The 15121-nt window shown below is 38.1% G+C and overlaps 1 protein-coding gene across 2 annotated transcripts in view; it reads left to right on the top strand.

Moving 5' to 3' along the window:
• The window catches only part of LOC115396064 (seizure protein 6 homolog), a 102138-nt gene that overhangs the window by 37333 nt on the left and 49684 nt on the right, over nt 1–15121 (top strand). The gene's annotated exons all lie outside the window — the stretch shown is intronic.

Genomic DNA, 15121 nt, shown 5'->3' with positions numbered 1-15121 from the left:
TTTTTTTTTCAATATTTCACTGTATTTTGCACCAGAAAAATATCAATAAACTCTGTTTTTGCAAAAGCAAACAATTAGTGCTGAAAATTACTCCAATTTCAAAATACAGAGACTATTTTTTAAATGTTATGCTCACATCACAACAGAAAAACTTTAAAGCTTACTATAAAAGTTATTATGACAGTATGTTTGACACCACTGATCTAACCCATCAACAAATGTCATTTAATGGGCGAGCCATTAAAAACTACACTGTCTGCTTTCATGACGGCTTTAGATTTTCAAGACCTTTATTTAATGTGTTTTGTAGATGAGACAGATCCCCCTCCTCCCACCCCTCCGTTTCCCCCCGCCAAAACTGCAATGACACGTTATCCGTTGGTTTCTTTTCCCTTGTTCGGTTCTCGGTTTATCTAACAGATTTTGATCCTGTAAATGTTACTTGCATTCCAGCCGTCCTTGACGTATTAAACTCTGAATAATTTCCGTGCAGCGTGAAGGGCAGCGATGTGGAGCTACAGTGAAGAGGCAGTCTTACAGTCTCCATGGAGTCAGTCGATTTAAAATAGAAAAATTATTTAACTGTTAACACTAACATGTAATTTTTTTATGATTTCTCTTGTTCCCTTGTATTTTTTTTTTCTGTTTCTCCCTCTCAGCTAAGCACAGTTGTCAGTATCTCTCCTTATAATCCACGGCATTTCATGTTTTATTTATCCTGTACGACTTTACTCCCTTTAACTTTATCATAAAAGGTACAGCAGCAATATATGAAAGGGAGCATTTGAATTGCACTGAAGTTAAATTACCACAAGTGGTTCGCTGATATGCTGAATGTAGTCGTGTTTGTGGGAAGAGCAACATCAATTTCAGCAGCGGAGTTCTACAGAAGCATACAATACATCATATTGTTTTTGGAGAGGACGACTGTTGACCTTTCTCCTGCTCCTCTTCTTCTGAGAGGCCAGAAAACCGACTTAATTTGTGTCCACTATTTGAACTCTTGCCCAGTTGTAATGTTATTGAGCCGAGGAAAAAGTAATACTTAAGAACACCAAGCAAACATTCCAGATACAAACACCAGCAAAATATTCTGTATTCACTGTAATAATGCAAAACTGCACAATAGTGTTTGATGCATTTGTTTCCGTGTCAGTAACAAAACGTAGCAAGTAATCTTTATGATAATCATGTATGTCACAATATTCCATAACATCCAAAATATCAACGTTTAAAACGTTCTTCGTTGTGAGTTCCATTGCAGTGGTGTATTGTTTCTCCAAATTACCCAAATCTTTAGACTGGTGTGAGGTTATCTTTTTTTTTTTTTTTGAAAAATAGTGAATCAAATTCCTGAAACAGTTTATATGTGCTGAATTCATTATAAATAAACTGTAAGAATGACATTACAGGCACTGTAGTCAAGGAAATTAGCTTTATTCTGAAATGTGAATTGTATTTTATAGTAGTGTGATCTTCTAAAGTGTCATAATCCTCATTGTAATTTGTATTTTTTATTTTTTTTATAGTTCACAATATTGAGTTTTTTTTTGTGTGACTGAATTTACTGTGATTTCCTACACTGTCACACATTGTACTTTTATTATATTCTGCTGTAATTTCGTTGGTATTGTCAAAATGTATTTGTAAACTTTAGGCTATGTTTTTGAATCAGTATTTTAGTAATCATCAAATGACACATTTTCATTCACAGGCTTTCATGGTGTTTGGTCCACAGTATGTATCTACTCAACAATTCAGCACCACACTGGTGTCAAACATAAGGCCTAAAAGCGACCCACAAGAGGCTCCCAAAGCAAATTGTGAAAATTTCCAAGAAAACACTAATTTCTGTTTTTTTTTTTTTTTTTTTTTTAGAGTAGTAGACGTAACAGAACACTGAGACCTGAGCTGAGATATCAGTGTTACTGCCATGACAGATACTGCGTTGCTGGCAAACTGGCCTCAAAGCCACGCTGTCAGGGCGAGTTTGTCAAAACATACATAATGGCACAGCTATGGGACAAGGCTTGTTGTTGTTGTACATTTCACTATATTTTGCACCCGAAGGTATCATTAAAACCGGCTTTGTGTTGAGATTGTAGTCATTTTTGGATGTAATTGTTTGGCTTTGTGAAAATAGACATTTGCATCACATACGCTTTGCTCCAAAACCAGAAAATACCTTGAATTTAAACAATATTATGGCACTTTTTTACCTGATCTTATACAATGGCTTAAAGATTTTGGTTGTGAATGACTAGTGTCGCCGTTTCTGGATATCAGCCATCATTCAAGGACTGTTACCGTTCAGCGCTACCTGTTTAACACAGAGGACGCTCATCATCCAACATTTATTTACCTTCTGCTGATTCATTAATATAAACAAGTAGGATGAAGCAAACCCACCGGTATCTATGTTAAAAAAAAATAAAGCACATTGGGACTGTCTACTTACTCCTGGAGAATGCAGACTTTGTGTGAGAAGCACATGGAAATGCGGCTCTTCGCCTCATGCGGGGCGCTTCTTGGCTGTGAAGGGTCCTGTATCTATCAGACCTCTACAGGAACCGCCGTCATCCATCACTGTCAGAGTTAATATTGTTTCCCCTCACCTCCCAATAGGCAGCTTGTGTTTTGGTTTACAGCATTTATGCTTTCAGACTTGTGTACTCACAGGCCCTCACCTGGCTGTGCTCTCTGGCATCCCCCTGCCAAAACGCATAAAGCTAATTTCGACATTACATGCAGCCGGCATATTAAAACGCCTCTGGTCAAACGCGTCTTTTTCTCTCTTTCTCAAACTCTCTAATGGCCGCCTCCGTGGCTTATTATCGTTTTGTGTTTTTACATTTTCATCCTTGTTTGAAGGTTGCTTTGAAAATTTGACATTTCTTGGATCTGATTCAGTCAGGAAATGAAGATTTGTGCTTCAACTGATTGAATTCTGCTCCGCCATCACTGTTGCTGGAGTTTCATGCTCAAGTGCAAAATTAATTTGAAAAAAATGAAAAATTGAAAGTGCCAGAAGAAAATGTTTTTTTTTTCTTCTTTAGGTATTGACATTGACTGAAATATTTTTAAACTTTATTCCTAAGTGCTGAACACTCAACAGAGAGCTGCAGTGGAAGAAATAACCCTGCAGTTAGTGAACCAAAATGATAGACACCATTTAGCCTCTTCTATGTTTATGTGGCTGCTGCTTCTGCACTCTGACACTGATTTCTAGTATTTCTGTCATGAAATGAAACAACATCACGCTCGAAGAATGGTAACCCATTTGTGAGTCTTAACAGGCTGAGAAGTTTTCTTTTTTTAAAGTGCGATCTAACCGGCACCTGTCAAAAACATGCGTCAGCTCCAGACACTCTGTGTCTGTGTTCGCTCTGGCTTTTCTCCTCTTTTCTGCACCCTTTGACCAATTATACTTCATTCGGCTTTCAGAAAATGCTCACATCGTACACGTTCTGGCAAATCTAAGTGCAGAAACAATTTTAGTCAGCTCATCCACCTCCTTCCAACCAATCCTGCGATACATAGAAGTCAAAGTTCACCCTTGAACACGATCACTTCTTTAATCCTCCAGACTCTTAAGAGTCTTCATCTTTATTAAACTCAACTTTAATCTTTTTCATGGACACTCCACAGCTACGTATTTTTAACAGCGGGGGGGGGAAAGAAAGATTATGGGAGAGAAAATACGCCCACGGCTCGATTGGCTTGTCCTGTGACTGGTCACCACACCAGATGAAAATTAAATTTAAATTATGATGTCTGAAATGCTCTTCATCGCAAGTGGGGGAAATAGCAATTCTGAAGCTTGAAGGTGGAGATCCGAACACTCAGACACATAAAATGCCCTTCTGTGCTGCTGTTACGATCACCTGGAAACACAACTCAGCAACATGACTATTTTAATGGTTTGCTTCTGCCGCGTAAGGCTTGTCGTGGAAGTGATGACACATGATACGATCTAATGGGAAAATGGCTCTGGGTTTGATTTACAAGAGGAACTATAGAGAAGTGTACTGTTGAGTGTGTGTGTGTGTGTGTGTGTGTGTGTGTGTGTGTGTGTGAGTAGACCAGGCATTACTGATCACAGGAGAGGTGCAGGGTGTCAGACTATAAAGGGGTAGACAAATGGAAAAGACAGTCAGGTGGGAAACAAGGGTACAAGGTAAATTGTGTGAGATGTTTAGTCTGGACTTAAATAGACACAAAGCCTGCATTTCTTTCATGGCAAATGGCAGGAAGCTTATTTTAATGGACAATAACACAGCAGGAGCAAATTCCCTTAGAGTGTAAAGCTGAGACAATAGACGTCGAATTCATGCATGATTGAACAAAAGAATATAAAACCTTTTTTAAAAAAAAATGAGAGATAATTCAGAAAGACAGAAACAATATTTATTCAAGTAATAGGAAATCAAATGTGCAGAGTCTGGCCAGCAACATCACTGAGCGATGACCCAGATGAAGGTAAAGGAAGATGGGACCCTTGTGGAGCATGAAGGCGGGTGGTGATGGAGTAGAGGGCTGGATGCTTAAAGGGAAAATGCAGATTATGTTGGAGAGGAAGAGGATTTCACGCCACAGGTTCTGGAAGGCAGGACATTCGTTTTAAATTGAAATATAAAGATTAGTTGTGGAAATGCTTGTGAATAATTAAATACAGGACTGAGAATTGATGTTTCTTTCATGAAGTTATGTGAAAGCTTTATTTTAACCTGGTGTAGTTATAGTGTTTATTTACAAAAAAAAAAAAAACAAAAAAAAATCAATGGCAAATATTGTTGGCTGTTCAATTATCACTATTTGAAAATCAGTTGTCAAAACTTCCATCTGCAGATAGGGTTTGAAGAAGCAAATGTATCAATTGGCAATTTTAAAACCCATAAATGCAAGTAAGATGCAGGAAAAATTCAGTGTACCTGAAAAGGAACAGCTCAGTCGTCATCCATTCGTATATATTTTATCTTCACCAAGTGTGAATGAACTCATTAAGCAACATGTAAGCAGTTGTTATTTCGGGGTGCAATAGGAACGCATTGATGCCATTAGTTTACAGACCAGTGACCAATGAAGCACGTCGTGATTTGCTGAAATACACGTGGGAAATGATGAGAGATGGTGCATCCAACTCTGAAGACGCGATGATTGCAAACATTCATAATATCACAGACATACCAGTATGAACAGGATAGAGAATGCCATGAAATTTACTTTAGCAAACAAAAATGCTTTGAAAGTAGCAGGAAACAAAGCGACGGGGCTTTAACCTTCGCTGGTGGTCTTCCCTTTGATGGCCAACCTCTGACAATAGTTTCATTAACATGGATTCGACAGCGTGTTATTCATCGCTTGAAGCGGAGCTGGCCATCTTACTGGTGATTGAATTTCCAGATTGTGAGTGACATATGATAACGAACTCGCCGAGTCCTCGAGGGCGGAATGAGTCTCTTTGTTGCCTCTGGTTTGTGACTAATTCGGTGCTGTAACAGGAACCTCCCCCTGAGATACACAGTATTGACAAGTGTTGTGGCCTACATAGCCATGTCAATCTATGACAAGTACACAGATAAGGTTGGAATTGCTGGTGCAGCCTTTTAGTTGTTCCTTCCTTGAGCTGATGGATTTGTTATGGAGCTGGGAAATCATTTGAAGAGGGGAGGAGAGTGCGACATCAATCAAGTGGCTTTTAAATTCACCGCTAATGCCTCTGCTGTCAGGGCGAGAGCCAGATGTACGACCTGCCCCCCCAAAGAACACTCGTTACTGTATAGCACAACTCTATTTACAATTACATTTTGTACTTCAGCGTTGCGTTCTGATTAACGGTACACACCTTGATGCCATAATCCCACAACAGCTTTAAAACTTGAGGCACAACTCGGATAACTTCACAACTACTGTTACAACACATTCAGCATATTCCTCTCAGCAAAATAATCGGCTGCAGATTTTTTTTTTTTGAGTGCTAAGTTTTGTTTCACCCACAGTTCTCTTCTTAATTGACTCCACCATGGAGTAAATGAGAAGAAAATGAAAAGATAAATTACTCTAATGGAAGGAAATGGAGTGTGAAAAGACACATTTCTCCCTGTATTTTCTAAGATGCAGAGCATCAGTAAATTGAAATACAGAAAGATTTGGCATCCTATACCACAACGGTTACAGAAGACAATCCAATTTTATTATTAGGATTTTACACAGTAATGCACAGTCTGATCATTTATAGGGGGGGAAAAAAAACTGTAAAAAGGAGAGTTCTGGAGAATTAACACATTTTTAAGCTGATTCGGTTAAGAAAAAAAATTAAGATTCTAAAACGATTTCTTACCAATTAAAATGCATTCAACCCTTCACCACAGAGTTCAGATTTGTTCAAGGATGGCCCATTTACCCCCTGCAGCTTAAGTGCTTTACAGTAGATTTCATGCAAATACGAGTGGTGGGTAGCTGTGTGTTTGTTCTGCTCCAGTCTAAAGGTCAGGCCATACGAGCTTCTGAGCACCATTAAGACACAGTTTGCTTAAAGCCTGTCTGAAGGACAATGCTCAATGAACCCGAACAGAGACAGGCCATGATAAATGAAAAGGAAAAGTTATGGTTCCGCTCAATGAAGTCAAAGGGCAGATGGAGGATAAAAGTGCGTCTCATCTCAATACGCCGTTATCCTCCTCGCCACTCAAAAAACAGACAGACAGTAAAATGAAACTTTGATGCTTTGGAAATTGGAATGTCTGCCCAGTCATGGATGCATTATTGCATTTTTGGATTGTAAATTACCGAGCGAGGAATGAAATGGTGACCTTTTGTTTCATTTTTTTTTTCTTCGCTCATTTCTATTACGCTTGTACCGGACTTAACGTAATTTAATTTTCTTCATTTCCCTCCCGCAACATTTTTTTTTTGTCTACATTTTTCCACTTTGGTGCACCTGTCACACCCACAAGCAAAATTAAATGATCAATTCATTAAGTTGACTAATGGAATCATTTATCAGTTTCACCCCATTATTTCCTATACTCCTTCCTATCGCTTTATGCAAACTAAGCGGTGAATCTGCAGGAGAAGCAGGAGCAGCCCGCGAACAGGAAGTATTCACCTAAGGTGTTGGAATGAATTTGTGAGTGCAAGCCTCCGCTGAGAACCCTGGAAGGAGTCATGTAGAGTGATCTGAAGGCCTCGTATCTGAGCCCAGCGGAAGCCGCTTATTGATTTGCTTGTCTAGTGGCTCTCTGTAATAATAAGGAAATAAAGCCCCTGGATATTAGGAGATTGATGTCAATCAGCAGCCTGCCTCAAGTGTGGCTTGTCCCATCTTATTAGCGCGCTCTCCATGCACTGAGTGTTCACTGATGACTCCATTGATATGCAACTGAAGAGAGGAGGCTGTCTGTTGCCATCTTGAGGAGCATTCCCTCATGATTGCTCACTCTGTCATCTCAGTCAGGATAGACTGAGAAATTGCAGCGGATTCCTGGAATATTACGGCTGTACATCCACTGTAAATGTCAGCCAATAATGAGGTTGGCTGGACACTCGTGATTCGAATCGGGTCTACAGGCTGCAGGACTGCAAACATGCTCAATCATTTTGGACGTTTTTCTGTGAATATTTCATTGGAGGAGTGTAACGTGTCTTCTGTTTCTCTTCAAAAATGTTGAATACAATAAAAGAGTGTATTTTTTTCATCCATCCATCATCTGTACAGCTTTAAGCTGATTCCAGCTGAATTTGGATGAAGGCAGAGTGTATATGTGGTATATATTCCATCACTGGAGTTTATTTTCCTCATAATTTAATTGAAACAGTGAAAGTCCATATATCTTGCTTATTAAATTCATACCGAAATATTTATAGCCTTTTATGAATTTTATTGTACATTTTAGCTTACAAGTCATGAAAATACAGTATCTCAAAATATTTAAACATTTCATAAGATAAAACGTTTCCCTTAATGTATTTTTAAATATAGATTACATGTTATTTATTTCTTATTCCAGTGTACAAATCACTATGCTATTGCACAAAGCTTTTTTTTCACACACGTCAATATTGAGGGTGCTGTATTGTTGCCGGAGAATATATTTAAAAAAAAACAGCTTGTCTTCTTTTTTCCCCAAATAATTTCAACTTTCAGTGTGCGGCAGCTCCTCAATGCATCTGTTTTTGACAGCAGTGAGAAGCTTGTGTTAAAAATGTGTGACTTATGTGTTTGTGAAGCTTGTCTGAATATCCTGGAGCATACTGTAATGAGTTGTAAATCCACACAATGCTCAATTTTCGCTGCTTTCTGCTTATTTGTTCATTTCTGGAGACATCGCAAATGATGCAGGAGTTACTATAATGTAAGGTATGCAGGAATAAAGAGGGTTAACGGTTAAAGAAAAGGCTTTCCAGTGGAGGAAACATTTTTCTTTTAACCAGAAGACAGTGCAGTTTCCTTTGTTTTTACACAATTGAATTTGATTAGACTTCCCTTTATATTCATTCTGATTAGTCTAACTTTTAAAGTGGTGTTGAAGTTTAAGAAGAGGGTTGTTTTGTCCTTAATGCTGGTTGTAATGGAAAAGGAGGCCACTCATTTATTCTTCTCTTTATATTCTTGTATTTAAAGCTGTGCCTATCCGCGCTGTGTTGTACTGAGTGAGCGCACACAGAAGGAACATCTTGCTAAGTGAATTTCCCCCGGGATAATAAATTGTTTTTTATTGTATTTCTAGCACTACTTAGAAAAAGACAACGGTAATCTCATTCTGTCATGGTAACTACCACCTTTAATTTATGAATTAGCTCTAATTAAGCAGCCACGGCGTTGTGTGATGTGATTCAGTTTTACACATTAAGCTCCTGAGTGTGCGGCACAGTTTCCACTTTCAGTTTTTGGCTCTGCGGCACTAAACGAACTTTCAAATGAGATGCAGGGAAACGGAAGCCTTCGCAGTTGTTAGCGTCTGTCGTCTCTTTTGTGATTTATCTCAAATCTTGTCACGAGCCTTGTCACAGGATGACTTGATGCTACTTGCTGGCGTGTCAAGGGTTATGATAGCATGACACCCATTTTGTGAACCTGACAGAGCACATCAGGATCACTTTGTTCTGAAAGCTCACTGGTGGAGCCGGCACACTCCGGCAGATTTACAACTGGCTGGAGTCCTTCAAGCACAATAAATTTAAATAGGTTGTCAGCGGGGTGTGATTTTCTGACTATGTATGGAAACATGTAAGTGCAGGGCCTACCTGTTTTGTCTTTAATGGATGAAAAAAGAAAAGAGAAAGCAGTGACTGGCAGAGGTTGTAATTTTTGTCAGTCTAACAGTAACAAATGAACAAATTTCTGCATTGCCGTTAAGCTTTATGAAGCTACATAAATATTTAACTTATTTCGTGATTTAAAAAAAAGACATGTCACAATTATTTTCACTTTGTACTTCAGTAAAAAAAAATGCAAATACTGCATTATATAAAAAGGAAAATGTGCTTTAACTGTCAAAAGTAAAATGTAAATAACAGGGATCCTGCAAAGTATATTGGGTTGATGTTAAAATGCCTGCGTGTGATTTGTGGTCGCAGCAGAAAAGACTGTAAATATAATGTAAATCTCATCAAATTAAAGCAGAGATTTACAACTCAATTACAACTTCAGCACAACTCGCGGCCTGTAAAAATGATATGTGTGCTCACACACGTGGACGCTGGTTTACTAATGAGGCTTAAGGAGGATCACATCTGACAGGCCTGCAAAATAACACACACTATCGATTTAGCATGTGTGGCTTCATGAATAAGGAATATCCAGTGTGTTTCCCAGACTGAGCTGGAGTTTAGAGACCTATACATGAATGTAAAATGCATTTGGTTTATGTTTCAGTCTATTTTTTTACAAATCAAATATCAGGTTAGCCTTCAGCAGAGATGCTGCTGCTATTTAAAAATTTTCACCAGCTGGCCCACAATGACTTTTATTTTATTTTATTTATTTATTTTTTTTAACAAGACTTTTTATGACTCTTGTAACACCATGATACCAGATTTCGTTTTGTACATGTTGGCCATCTGTGCTCCATCAGATCATGATAGTGCAAATAAATAAAAATGTTATTTTTGTTATTAATTCATTTCAAACAAAGAAAAAAAATGTATTTGTTAAAATTTAAAATATATACATGGAAATAGACATATGAAAATACATATACACAAAATAAATTATGGCCAACCATACACCCATCTACAAATATATGCTTATATACATACACATATGTAGCACACATATTGCTTATTCAACATGTCTGAAAAGGGGAAGGAGTGATACCATTACCAGCAGACTATTCCACAGCCTTGATTTGAGTACTCCTGTCTAAATGCGATGCCACTCGTAGTATAATTTTTAGCGATTCACCCATAAATCTGAAGTACAACCTATTTGAGTGCAATCTTCATAAATCAAGTAAATACTGCGCTTATAATATGATCTGCAAGCTTTGAAAAAAGCCTATCCATTGCTCCCAACAAATCACACCCCGATTGAGGCATTCATTTGTTTGAATTGTAGATGGACCTACTTTTAGCTGTTTCATCAGAGCAAAACTGATTAATATTATTACCATGTTTTAATTTGGGAGGTATTGTCATCAATAATTCATTTGTCAGATTGAAAGAACTCTAAAAATAAAGAGAAATGCCCACACAATTACAGAAAAACACTGGCGCGTTCAAAAAGGCTTGATTTAGCCCACTAATCAGCTGCACCTCAAAATGATTGAAACCACATTGAAATCATTAAAATCATGAAAGAGAAAAGCTGTGATTTGAAAAGAAAAAAAAAAAAAAAGCCGCACATGTTTTGAATTACGCAAATAACGATTGTTCCCTGAAACCTCAGCTGTAAACATCCAATTAACGCTCAGGCTTCAGAACAATGTGGCGGCGGCGCCTCTCTCCTCTGTAATCACCACAGTGAGGTCTCCAACCTGTACACATTGATCGCGTATTGATCAGCGTATGAGAAACTCTGGTTTAACCCACTTCTTCACTCTGACTCTCCGCACTCACTCGATATTCTGACTGAAGGGCAGCGACTGGATGTTCAAAATCTGCCCAATACAGATAGAGACAGAGCGGGAGACAGAGATAAGAAAACAGGAGGCAGGGTGTAGTTACTACACACTCCTGCAGCAATAACAATTTAACATACAGTGTGTGTGTGTGTGTGTGTGTGTGTGTGTGTGTGTGTGTGTGTGTGTTTTGGAGATTCCTCTGTACTTACAGTTGGAGTAGGGGTTTGCAGCTTTATGTACTCCAGTCATTTATGAAGACCTCCATTTACACTCTTTATTCTCCCTGGTAGTGAGACATGTCAAATATGCTTAGTTTGCCTTTAAAGCGTGGTTTCGGCTGCTCTTGTTGTGACAGAATAAGGCTACAAGAAAATGTTCCTCCTCCATCTTAGAACATCAAAAGATCTTTGAATTGCTTCAGTCGCTGAGAAAGATGAATGTGGCGTGTTGTCGCGTCTGTCAGTAAAATGTAAAAACCATGTGTCAATTCTGTCAGCCCGGGAGAGGCTTTGTAACAAAATTGTTTACTCTTCCTTTTGAATGGCCTGATCAAACTTTTATTAGCGTGCTGGCTGGTGGTAAAACTCCTCTGCATCAGCAAAACGCCGCACGGGCGTGCAACTACTTTCCAAGTTTTATGAGCAAGGCAGAGCTTCTCCGCTCGCCGAGTCAATTTTCACATCCATTCAGACAGCATTTCTCATTTAGAACCTTGATTCATGTTTACTGTAATCACAGTCCTGCCAAAGAAGATTTTTACATGTGAATGCTTTAATCAACCGGACTGGAATCAAGCAGGTACAAAAAAAAAAAAAAAAAAGATAAAAAAATCAGACTGAATATCACTTTGGAATTTCATTTAGAACTGAATGTCAAGCGGCTTGACCATGAAGAGCATTTGAGATAATGTTGATTTCACTACTGCAAGCTGATCTCCGAGTAGCATTTCTTAAATATTCTTACATGTGTTTTGGATTCCTGCTGAGGCTTTTTCCTCCCTTTTGGAGAGCGGTAATGGAAACACTCACATAGGGATCTCTCACTCATTTGCAGCCTGTGTCAACAACAGCCTTTCATCTGCGAGCGTGAAAACCGTGCTGGCAGCTACTCTGCCTCATTAAGACATACTGTCACCCTGAATACAAGCTAATTAAGGTGTCAAAGCTGATGGCATTGTTTCATGTAGACGTGCACATAGACATATAGGAAGATAGCACTATTGTTTTCAATATTGAGCTCATCCATAATGCATTTTATTTTATTTTGATGTATGAATTATATGTCGAGTTAAATATATGCTGAGAGTTTTTGAAAATCAAATTGTTTTTTTTTTTAAAGATGAAAATCTTCCAACACCAAAACAGTGACAAACCTCCCAGAATAACAATTAAAAAAAAAACAAAACATGAAGGATGCCTTGTTGTAATCTGAGTGTGTTTTAGCTGGACAAAACATGATCATTTCATTATTCCATAAAAGATGTGGAGCTAAGCTACAAGAAAGTTCATTTTTGCTAGTGGCTATGCTATGCGGAGTATTTTGCTCAGGAGAGAGTAATTCATTAGTTTTCCCCAATCAGCTAATGTGAAGAAAATGTATCAGATAATGGTGAAAATATGGCCCCTTTGGACTCACAGTGCAGCAATTTGACTTTAAAATGTACCGGCGCCGCATGAGCTGATTGTCTATCTGCAGCTGTTAAAAGCTATGCTAATGTTTGAAACGACAAATGGCAGAGGTTAGCTTCCTGTGTTTTCTTTTTTTCTCCCCCTCTTTCTAACTCAAGGGCATCTTTTCTTTCACTTTTTTAGGAAACTGTCAGTAATTTTAGCACACAGGTATATACACATTAGATATTATTTCATCAGGTATGATCACTGGAGTGACTTCCCCTCACATCCTTCCTCGCTGGGTATACACACCCAGGCTTGAACTACTGAAGGTTTACATGTATAAATTCAAACATGATATCGCACGTGCACACATGTGGAAACTGATCTCCTGAGAATTGCATCTGACAGAAGTGTAAAGGAGCACACACAATCAATCCAGCACATTCGCCTTCATGAATATGGAATATTGGATGTGTTTTCCAGATCATGCAAAATCCTGGGAGGAGTTTATGCTCATAGATGATTTTGCAATACTGGTTGACTACTGTACATTATGAAAGCCCAAAAAACAGAACTCCCTACCTGGCCTCTTGGAGATACTGCAAAAATGCCCAAGCATTCTCAGTGACGACAAAATAGCTTTTCAAACCATACATTTATATAAAATGTTCCTTTTCCGTTTGAATATTTTCTATGATGTAGTCATAAATAACACCTTGCAATATGCTTCGCTGAAAAGAAAAAGAGAGGTAGCCCATTGCTATAAAATGTATTGCTGCTCGTGCAAAAACTTAAATAATGCTTCAAAATCTCAGTTAACCAAAAAGACCAAAGGATATATAGAGAGAAAGGAAATGATGTAGCATATTCAATCTATTTGTCTATGTTTATTTTGCAGAAGAGCCGATATTTTCCAGAATTTTGCCATCATTCAACATTATGTTGAAAAGGTTTCTTTTTCCTGCAGTTCGTCTGTAAAAGTGCATTTACACTTTGGCATTTTCTGTCTGAGGTGCAGAGCAGGCAGTTTGGGCATGTTAGAGGGAGCCAGCACAAAGGATTGTGGGACAATGCTTCCCGGGACTTCAATTCTAAATTTACCAAAGTTATACTTAATTCGTCACCAAGTGTTATTTTTCCTTTATCGATCGTATATCATTATTGTCTTGCTTTGATGGACATCATGAATTACTTTGTAATTTTAACAGGGATTTTCATGTTTACCAAACTATTTGTGTTTGATGTAAATCTGATCAACTTTGCAGAGACAGTGAAAAAAGGTGTAAGCGTTGACTTGGTTGACTCTCTGTAAAATATGAGATTTGTTCATAGATTGAAAAAAAAAAAAATCTTCAGCAGGAGCCAGGATGTACCACACAGACTGGAGATGGGAACGGCATCCCCCACCCAGTGCCCTCTAGCAAATTACAAAGTGTTGATATTGACTGATAAGACAGATATCACAAAGAAAGAGGCGGCTAACATGTACAGCTTTAATTCTTCAAGTGTTTACTTTCACTGTCACTTTGAAATTAGGTCCCAACCACAGATGGGGAGTTATCATTTCATCAAATATCAAAAGCATCTGCCTGAGGTCGTCTATCTAATGTTTCATTAAAACTCAGTCACGTTTTTTTGAACGGATTAGCAGTGTCATTGACACACAAAAAGCAAAACACACTGTGCATTGGCTTTCTCAGTGCGACATGTATGTGAAGGCATGCAGCAGAATCGCATATCTCGACTGATGTAGGATAACTATTCGATAAACTGTCCTTTTATTAATTTTATTATTGAGAAAATATTTTCAGGGAGGGGGGAATAAGTATGTCAGTCTGCAAAAAAGGCCTGAGAAAAACATGCATGACAATTTTTTTTTTTTCTTTATCTAAATAGACTAATACTACTTGTTGGTAATTTCTCTGAAGTTTCACTGCCTGTGTGCTGTGCGATTGTGGAATTTGCCTTTGATAAACTGTCTTTCTACAAGCTACAGCTCATGACTGTTGGTATCAAAGGGCTGCAGGCCTTTAAAAGAATGTCCTTCACGGTATTTCAATTAAAGTGAGTGACACAACACGTCAACTCTGTGAAGAAAAAACAAAAAAAAAAAGCTACTTTTAACAGAGAGGATGCATCCTTCACGGTCCTTTAAAGCATATATTGCATCTTACTAGTATGACTGATATATCTCAATCATTTAAACAGATTTAGGACTATTAAAGCTTCCAGAATGAATGCTATTAAGGATTATAATAAGCCATCATTCCTTTCTCCGGAGCCACAAACACACACACACACACACACACACTTGTACATGCATAATGAACTGATTAAATTAGCAACAAAATATGTGTGGAAGAATTATACAAGAGGACAACCTCTCACCTCATTAGGCTTAATTTTGGAAGATTATAGGCTTGCAGAGTTGATGGTTCTATAATG

The sequence above is a fragment of the Salarias fasciatus genome, chromosome 10, assembly GCF_902148845.1.
Source record: "Salarias fasciatus chromosome 10, fSalaFa1.1, whole genome shotgun sequence".
Taxonomy (NCBI): Eukaryota; Metazoa; Chordata; class Actinopteri; order Blenniiformes; family Blenniidae; genus Salarias; species Salarias fasciatus.
This window is presented reverse-complemented; position numbering and strand designations above follow the sequence as displayed.